A 10,398-nucleotide genomic window follows, 5' to 3' on the forward strand; every position below is an offset into this window, starting at 1 on the left:
AAAACAGCTCCTCTTTCTAGCAAAATGGCCACTGTTCCTGGGAAAAGGCCAACTCTTCCTCCTTACATTTACTGAGGTTAGCTCAATCTCTCTTCCTACGGACAGATGCCTTCCTGCACAAATAGAATTGAACGTCACATACTCACGTTATTAAACTCATATAGCGTTATTCTATTCTTCTCGTCGCATAAGTTTTTACCCTTTTCGATTGAGGAGGGAGCGGTAGGAGGATGATGCGGTAAGGAGAAGGTAATATTTTTTCGATTGCAATTAGCATGCAAAAATATAGAATTGAATGTAGGATAGGCAAACGCTGTATGTTACTGTCCGACAAGGCAAAAGAGGTTCGATAGAGCTACAGAATGCAATTAGGAGAAATACAGAATTGACAAGCTGGTGCTGTATGTCTTCATCCAACGAGAGAAAACATGTTGACTATTAAACAGAAAAACTTATAACGCAAATATAATAATTACTGTGCTGTGTGTGTCTATTCGACAAGACAAGTTTAATCCTATTACAATTAGCACACACTAGAATTGATTGTAGAAGAAACAAATGTTGAATGCCTTTATCCGACATAACAAAACATGTTGACAATTAGTGTTGAGAACCGAAAAACTTTTAACGCTACTGTGCTGTATGTTTGTAATCGGCAAGACAAGTTACAATTAGCACACGCCAGAATTGATTGTAGAACAAGACAAAAAATGTTTAAAATTAGTGTTTAGAACAGAAAAACGTATAACGCAAAATATTAAGAGATTTAAAATCTACGTTATAGGATTAATCTTACTGTTGATACAAACGCACTTCTATGCAATCAGCGAGCACACTTGAATTGCAAATATTGTATCTCTCTATCCGACGTACAGTTGAACATCTTCTTAATTACTGCAGATGAAATGATTCCTACATAGCAGGGGATATCTTTGTTCTAAGGAAATCGATTTTGCGGGATTCGAACACATGCAACAGAGAAACAAATCTGTATAGCAATTTAGTTACCGTAACAGAATAAGAAATAATACTACTGTGCAGATAAAATGATTATACTACTTACCAGGGGGTACCTTTGTCCTACATCATGTAGTGTTAAGAAGATAATTTATGGATTTAAACCCTGTTGTAACACTATAAAAGATTTTGGGGAATGTAACTTTGTTTACAAGGGAGAGGAATAGATGTGTACTTCCTTTTAATCAAAAATCGCTTCTATTATGGAGATAAAATGAGCTGTGAGAGGGATCGGTAATGTATATTGCTAACTTACCTTCATTTTAGGGACGGCTTAGTGTTTAGAACAGGAACCATTATAACGCGAAACATTATGAGATTTGAACTCTGCATTATGAGATTAATCTCTCTATTGATAAAATGGCACTTCCATTTATTCAGCGCGCACGCACGCGCACGCACGCGTACACACACACACACTACATTGAATTGCAAATGTTGTATATCTCCATTCGACATACTTCTTCTTAATCACTGCAGATAAAATGTATGGATTTCGAAGTCTGATTTAGTTACAATAGAAGAAAACATAGATTCAAACCCTATTCTCTTATCGCAAATAACGTAGAGAAAGAAAAATTAATTATAGGATTCGACCTTAGATCCCAGGGAGAGAGGAATTGATGTACTTCCTCATAAATCAATAATCACTACCACTATGCAGATAAAATAGTGCAAGAAAATGCGATTTTCTGCAACTATATCTTCTGTCGATATTCATATTATAATTCAAAAACATCACAACAGGCTATACTTACCATCTCCTTGTAATCCCGGGAATCGAAAACGTGATTAATTAATTGTGCAACGATAACGCTGTAATCATTGACAGAAGGGCAACCCCAAGTGAGCGGAACGATATAAATAGTGGAGAGATGTACTTCCTCATAAAACAAGAAACACTACAATCACTAATCGAGCCCCCAGCCACACAGTAGGACGGTCTCGACACTTACAGCACATGCTTAGAACACACAATGTTTAAAATCGATCTACAAAAATAAAGAATTAAACGTTACATTTCTCTTAAAACAACAATCACCACTACCACGATTAACATTACAGTTTAAACCGAATATCTTACGATCCGGAGGCTAACACATCGTCAACCCAAAAGTCTAAAATTGATTACAGCTAAGATACAACTTATATGATTTACCTGGTGCAAAAATTAGAAACTACGGAAACGCATCTTCAAACCTGCCAGCTCCAAGCTGATAGCTACATGCAGTAGCGTGTGAATAAACGGTAAAACAATAATCACTGCCTACTATTACTCTGCATCGTAAAACTACACATGCATACACGAAAAGCATCCTGTTTTCGAAGGCGTTGACGTGTAAATTATTAGCGCCGCACAGTAGAAAAGCACACAATTTCCTGAGATTAACAATACTTACATATTGAAATGGAAAAGAACAGATCTGCATTTAACACACAGTACATTCAAAGTAAATATTTCCATGGCTGGCTGTCGTGGAATATTGTACCGAGTTAGGATTACGTGGATTTTAAATTGCCTGCCACCACATTCATAAAGTGGCAACAGTGAGGTTTAGCCTCGTCATGATGGCAGCAGTGAGGTTAGCGATGTTCTTTTGTTTAGAATACCGCACCAACGTGGTTAAAGATGGCAGCTGTTATCTTGACAGCTGTTAGAAAAGCACATGGATTTTGAATTCCTGGCCACCACGTGCACAAGTTAACAGCAATGAGGTTTAGCACCGTGAATATGGTAGCAGTGAGGTTATCGATAATATATTGTCCTTAAAAATGAGGTTAGGGTCCGCCAAGATGTGAGCTTTCAAAAAAGAACGTGGCCAAGCACGTGGCTTTGTTTACAAACAAGAGCACGTGGTCGTGATGTCACGGTCACGTGGTATTCTGCGTCGGCACCCGAAGTTCAAAATCGACGCCAATGTCGCTAGAACTTGTCAAAAAGCATGCAGATTTTAAATTTCGTCCGCCTACGTCGTTAAGATGACACCTGATATTTTAGCAACGTCCTACCTATGTGCACTAATTTAACTACGTAGAGCGAGGTTTTGAAATCCACTAAATCGGAGTTCGAAATCGATACAGACTTTTTCTGTTGCATGTGTTCGAATCCCGCAAAAATCCATATCCTTATGCCAAAGATTTTTCATGGTATCCCCTGCTTAGTAGTAAAATCATTTTATCTGCAGTGATTAAGAAGAAGTACGTCGGATGGAGATATACAATATTTGCAATTCCATGTGTGCTGATTGCATAGAAGTGCGTTTGTATCAGTACAGAGATTAATCTCATAATGCAGAGTTCAAATCTCATAATGTTTCGCGTTATAATTGTTTCTGTTCTAAATACTAAGCCGTCCCTAAAATGAAGGTAAGTTAACAATATACATTACCGATCCCTCTCACAGCTCATTTTATCTCCATAATAGTAGCGATTTTTGATTTAAGAGGAAGTACACTTCTAATCCTCTCCCTTGTAAACAAGGTTTCAATCCCAAAAATCTTTTATAGTGTTACAACAGGGTTTAAATCCATAAATTTTATCCTTAACACAATATGATGTAGGACAAAGGTACCCCCTGGTAAGTACTAAAATCATTTTATCTGCACAGTAGAATGATTTTTTATTCTGTTACGGTAACTAAATCGCTATACAGATTTGTTTCTCTGTTGCATGTGTTCGAATCCCGCAAAATCAATCTCCTTAGAACATAGGTATCCCCTGCTATGTAGTAATCATTTCATCTGCAGTAATTAAGATGATGTACAACTGTACGTCGGATAGAGATATACAACATTTGCAATTCTATGTGTGCAGGCTGACTGCATAGAAGTGCGCTTGTGTCAACACAGATTAATCCTATAACGCAGATTTTAAATCTCATAGTATTTTGCGTTATAAGTTTTTCTGTTCTAAACACTAATTTTAAACATGTTTCGTCTTGTTCTACAATCAATTCTAGTGTGTGCTAATTGTAACTTGTCGAATAGAAACATACAGAACAGTAGCGTTAAAAGTTTTCTGTTCTCAACACTAATTGTCAACAGGTTTTGTTATGTCGGATAAAGACATACAATATTAGCTTGTTCTACAATCAATTCTAGTGTGTGCTAATTGTAACAGGATTAAACTTGTCTTGTCGAATGGACACATACAACACAGTAACTATTGTGTTTGCGTTATAAGTGTTTTATGTTTAACAGTCAACATGTTTTCTCTTGCTGGATGAAGACATAGAGCATTAGCTTGTCAGATCTATAGTTTTGCTAATTGCATTCTGTAACTCCATTGAACCTTTTTTGCCTTGTCGGATAGTAACATACAACATTTGCTTATTCTACATTCAGTTCTATATTTTTGCATGATAATTGCAATCGAGGAGCCTCCATGGCTCAGATGGCAGCGCGTCGGCCTCTCACCGTTGGATACCGTTGTTCAAATCCCGGTCACTCCATGTGAGATTTGTGCTGGACAAAGCGGAGGCGGGACAGGTTTTTCTCCGGATACTCCGGTTTTTCCTGTCCTCTTTCCTTCCAGCAACACTCTCCAGTCTCATTTCATAGCAACCATCAGTCATTAATAAATCACTTTGGGAATGGCGACCCTATATTACTAATAGCCTATGTCTGCCTCTTTCATTCCATCCCTGACCCGGTCAATGACTGGAAAACAGGTTGTAGGTTTTCATTTCAATTGCAATCGAAAAACTATTACGTTCTCCTTACCTCATCATCTTCCAACCGCTCCCTCGTCAATCGAAAAGGGTAAAAACTTTTGCGACGAGAACAAGATGATAACGCTACATTAGTTTAATAACGTAAATAGGCATCTGTCTGAAGGAAGAGGGATTGAGCAAACCTCAGTAGCTGTAAGGAGGAGGAGTTGCCCTTTTGCCTATTTGCCCTGTTCCACTTTTGCTCTACGGATGAGGAGGAGGAAAACGAGGAGGTGGGCGGCTGTGTCTTGTGCCCTTTTGCCCGTTTGCTATACAGATGAGGAAGAGGAGGAGGAGGAGGAGGAGGAGGCTATAAGAGCCTATGTATAGCCGCTATCTTTTGCAATCGCCCATAACCGTCATCTTTCTCCACATGAACCTGTGTATAGCCACCATCTTGTACAATCGCCCATAGCCGCCATCTTGTGCCATCACCGATAGTCGTCACCAATCTCCATAAGAGCCCGTTTATAGCCGCCATCTTATGCAATCACCTTTGGCCGGCATTTGCTCTATAAGAGCCATGTATAGCCACCATCTTGTGCAACCGCCCTCGGGCATCATCTTTTTCTATAAGAGCCCGTGTAAGGCCGCCATTTTGTACAATCGCCGATGGCCGGCAGCGTTCTTTACAATAGACCCATGTATAGCCACCATCTTATGCAACCTCCCTTGGGCGTCATTTTTCTCTATAAGAGCCTATGTATAGTCCCCAACTTACGCAATCGCCCATGGCCGTTATCTTTCTCCATAAGAACCTAAGTATAGTCGCCATCTTGCGCAATCGCCCATGGCCTTTATCTTTCTCGATAAGAGCCCATGTATAGCCGTCATCTTGTGCAATCGCGCATGGTCGTCATCTTCCTGTATAAGAGTCTATGTATAGCCGCCATTTTGCGCAATCTCTCATGGCCGCCATATTTCTCTATAAGAGTCTATGTATAGTCGCCATCTTGCGCAATCGCCCATGGCCGTCATCATTCTCCATAAAAGCCTATGTATAGTCGCCATCTTGCGCAAACGCCAATGGCCGTCATCTTCCTCTATAGGAAACCGTGTGCAGCCGCCATCTTGCGCAAGTGCCTCTAGGCCGTCTCATAAGACCCTATGTATAGCCGCCATCTTGCGCAAGCACCCCTGGGTGGCCACGTAAGAGCGTATGTATAGCCGCCATACTGCACAGTAACCTCCAACTCAGGTTCTAGTATTTAGTCTTATAAGAACCTGTGTATGGCCGCCATCTTGTGCAAGTCACGTTGAGAAGCGCATCTGGCCGTAAAACTATAGCCCTGCGTAGTTAGACTCCTCCATGTGGTTACGTTGGCTCTCTTATGCGAATCCCCATTGCCCTACTACTTAAGATAGCGTCGCGAGAATCATCATTGTCCTACCACTCAAGATAGCGTCGGGAAAGTCATCTCGCCGTATAACTACGTCCTGTAAGGTTAAGCCCCTCCAAGATAACGACTGTTCATGTCAGAAAGCGCATCTAGCCGTACAACTAAGGTTAGGCCCCTCCATGAGGTTAGGCTTGCTCTGTTAGGCATCGGGAAGTGTAACTAGCTGTTAAAGTGTAGTTAGGCCCCTCATGATGGCTACTGTGATGTTAGGCTCGCTCTCTTATGCTAAATCCGCAAAATCGCCATTGTACCTCTACTATACTAGGGGTTATTGACCCCTAGTTGGGAACAATGATGGTTCTAACCCGAGGGCAGACAGTCCGTGGCTTTGTGACCGCCTTAGCTCCTCTACTATCGCATACAATTAACAACTACACAGCAACTATTCAACAGTGCTGAGCAGCAGGAATTACTCACGGTAGCTGGGCTCCAGCGCTGACTCTATGACAGTTCGCAGTCCACAGAAAAGCACACACAGTACTCCGTCCCATACCCAAGAATGTCGTGACTCCAGTGAAACGACGATGGCAGCCCACATGCTCACTTAACACAAGGACCACAACTCCCCGTGGGTCACCAGGGACAGCCAACACCTCTGCCATATGTAACCCAACGCTGACTGCTCGCAGCTAGCCTCCTTTCTACAGCTCGCGTGATATGGCTAGAGACAAAACACTTCCGTATCTCGCAGAAACTCAATGGGAAACCAACCAATGAGTACAATTCACAGAATGTCCTGGCCAGCTGGGAGATCCCCGGTCATCTGACTCCTTAGGCCTTTCAGCAAGTAGTGAAAGGGACTACGACAGGGCTGGCACGTAACAATAGGTAGTGATACACTTCATTGTATAATCCAGGGCCATTACTTAGGAGGCAATATGCGAGGGCAAACATCTTATCAATATTCACAAAAATTAATGAAACCAGCGCAATAATAAAACTACTTAACAGAGAACACAGGCTACTACGGAAAATCTGAGAGAAGTGGGCATTACGGAGGATGAAATAATAATAATAATAATAATAATAATAATAATAATAATAATAATAATAATAATAATAATAATAATAATAATAATAATAATGATGATGTACGCCGCTCCACTGCTCACATACTCCTTTGGCGTCATAAAATGAACCCAATCAGCACTTCAGCAGTTACAGACGAAAACAGCACTTTCACTCACCCGGTACCATATGCACCATCCTAAATCTGCAATCAATCGTCTTACACTCCCGAGATCAGAAGGTGGTAAAGGCTTCTTACCCATTGTCAATTTACACAGCAATTTGATATCAAGCCTAAGAGAATATTTCCACTCGAGAGCTAATACATCGTGTCTTCATCAAGCTGTTTGCAGTGCTGACATAAACTATACACCTCTCAATCCATCGTCGACGGAAATGCCTGTTTCTACCCCACCTACAAAGGAGATGAATATGGACACTTGAAGGAAAAACCTCTTCACGGGAAATGCCTCAACGAACTGGATCAGCCTCATGTCGACAAACCAGCGTCGCACGCTTGGCCGACCTACTCTGGTCTTTTCCCTGAAACAGAAGGATTTGTTCTGGCCATCCCAATTCACGTAATTGCTACACGGAACCACCGTAGATTCATCACGAATGATCCAAGAGTCGTCTCATACAACTGCCGCCGCTGTTCCAGAACTACAGAGACCATAAAGCACGTCATCTCTGGCTGCCCATCCTTGACCAACACCGATTATAAGCACCGACATGATCAGGTAGCTAAAATCATTTACCAGAAACTTTCTGTAAAATGTGGATTTCTTCAGTCATCAACTGCATATTGGAAATATACACCTCCACCCGTTCTCGAAAACTCTTCATACAAACTACTATGGTACCAAGGAGGCATAACCGATGTCACGCTCTGCAACAATAGGCCAGATATTGTTCTAGTCGATAAATAAAAAATAGCCACAAGGATATTAAAATCCACAGAACTGGCAATAGAAATACAATGCCTGTGGAAACTAGAATCAGCCACGACAGTTCCAACAGTAATATCATGTACCGGTGTTATTCCAGAAGGGTTGCACAGCTCTCTGGCCGCATCATCACACATACGTCGAACTACAGTGCACCTGCCACATTGTGAGAAAGTTTCTAGGAAAAACTTTTCCTCTGACTTACGCCAAACAGCATGACGTTCCAGGCCGCAGTTCCAGTAATACTGAAGAACAGATTCCCAAAAGGGGAGATAAGGAGTTGTTTAGCGACATCATCTGTGCATATTTCTTGCATCTATATATATAAAGCAAGATGTCCTGACTGACTGATAATCAACGCACAGCAAAACCTACTGGAGATAATTGCATGAAAATTTGAGGACATGTTCCTACCGTAGCTTAGATGCGCACTAAGAAAGGATTTTTAAAAATTCTTTTAAAGGGTGAAAAGGGTTGAAAGGTGATTTTACTTTTTTGTTGATTTTCTCCATTTCTGTGAAAAATATTGTAGGTACTTATATTCATTCACATATTTATTTCCATATATCATAAATACTATTTTAAAAGAAATTTTTAAAATTTCGATTTCATCATCATCATCATCATCTGTTTACCCTCCAGGTTCGGTTTTTCCCTCGGACTTCGCGAGGGATCCCACCTCTACCGCCCCAAGGGTAGTGTCCTGGAGCTTCAGACTCTTGGTCGGGGGATACAACTGGGGAGTTTGACCAGTACCTCGCCCAGGCGGCCTCACCTGCTATGCTGAACAGGGGCCTTGTGGAGGGATGGGAAGATTGGAATGGATAGGTAAGGAAGAGGGAAGGAAGCGGCCGTGGCCTTAAGTGAGGTACCATCCCGGCATTCGCCTGGAGGAGAAGTGGGAAACCACGGAAAACCACTTCCAGGATGGCTGAGATGGGAATCGAACCCACCTCTACTCAGTTGACCTCCCGAGGCTGAGTGGACCCCGTTCCAGCCCTCGTACCACTTTTCAAATTTCGTGGCAGAGCCGGGAATCGAACCCGGACCTCCGGGGGTGGCAGCTAATCACGCTAACCACTACACCACAGAGGCGGCAAAATTTCAATTTCAAAGGGGTGAAAAGGGGTGATATGTGGTTTTACATTTGTGTTCAAAATATCCGTTTTTTAACAATATTCTACATATATATTCATGCAGTCTTCCAAATCGCCTCAATAGTACAGCAAAAATCTTGCATTTCTTGAAAAGTCAACGGAAATATATGTATTTTCAAGATTTTCCAGATTAAATGCTTGCCTTTCGCGCATGAATCTTTGGCTTTTGCCAATTAAAAATGGCAGCGGCACTTTCTCCAACACATAAGTGTACGTGCCGATTCACTCCGCTTCCGTGTACTTTAAGACGGTAATGAACCAAATCCTTAAAGAAAAGAAAATACAAATAACAGTATTGTGACCGTTCGTGGGACGCCTAACTCGGAGATGATAATAAATTTTTAATTTGCACGACTAGTATTCAGGGGCTTACATGATCCTCCACTCAGGGCATGGCCCTTCGGAAAGGAAGCGGTCACATCCTATCAATAGTTAGTCCGATAATAATCTGACATCAGTTTCAAGATAATAGGTTCACTAAAACTAAGCATAAATGAATATTTGCAATGAGAAATTGGAAGTATAATAATTTTAATAAAATGAAATTAACTGGCTACAACTGAACAACTGAATACGCAACGTAAAAATATATTAACTTTGTGCATCAATACCGCACCGTATTAAAGAATCAAGTCCATCTTGAAAGATAATTGTCAGTCATTAAGTCAAAATCACATCATTACGCAACTCTGTTTCATTTAAATAAATATAAATTGATATAATGGAAAATGAGCAATTTCAGTCACAAATCGATCATCTTGTTTGTTCATTTCTGACGTATTACTAGACGAACCTGTCCTCCCTGCTCTACTTCTCTTATTACTTCATTATAATTACCTAACTAACTGAGTAATAACTTGAATTTTCTAACAGCGCATGATAAACACCGAAAATCCATCCAATACATAATAATATCAGTGTTCCATAATCAGCTAACTGCATGTCTCCATCCAACCAACTGCATCATGTGGCTGCACCTGAAATAAGGTACTATCTACTGACATAAATAAGAAAACTATCAAATGCCAGACGATCTGCGTTACATCGGCTCCATTCCATCCTGCTGAAAATACTTCTACAGCGCTGACTTACTACATCTAGCAATACCACAAGTTGATCTACAGTACAGGTGACAATAATCTCACAATCTAATTATC

Source organism: Anabrus simplex, chromosome X (assembly GCF_040414725.1).
Source record: "Anabrus simplex isolate iqAnaSimp1 chromosome X, ASM4041472v1, whole genome shotgun sequence".
In the NCBI taxonomy this organism is placed as follows: domain Eukaryota; kingdom Metazoa; phylum Arthropoda; class Insecta; order Orthoptera; family Tettigoniidae; genus Anabrus; species Anabrus simplex.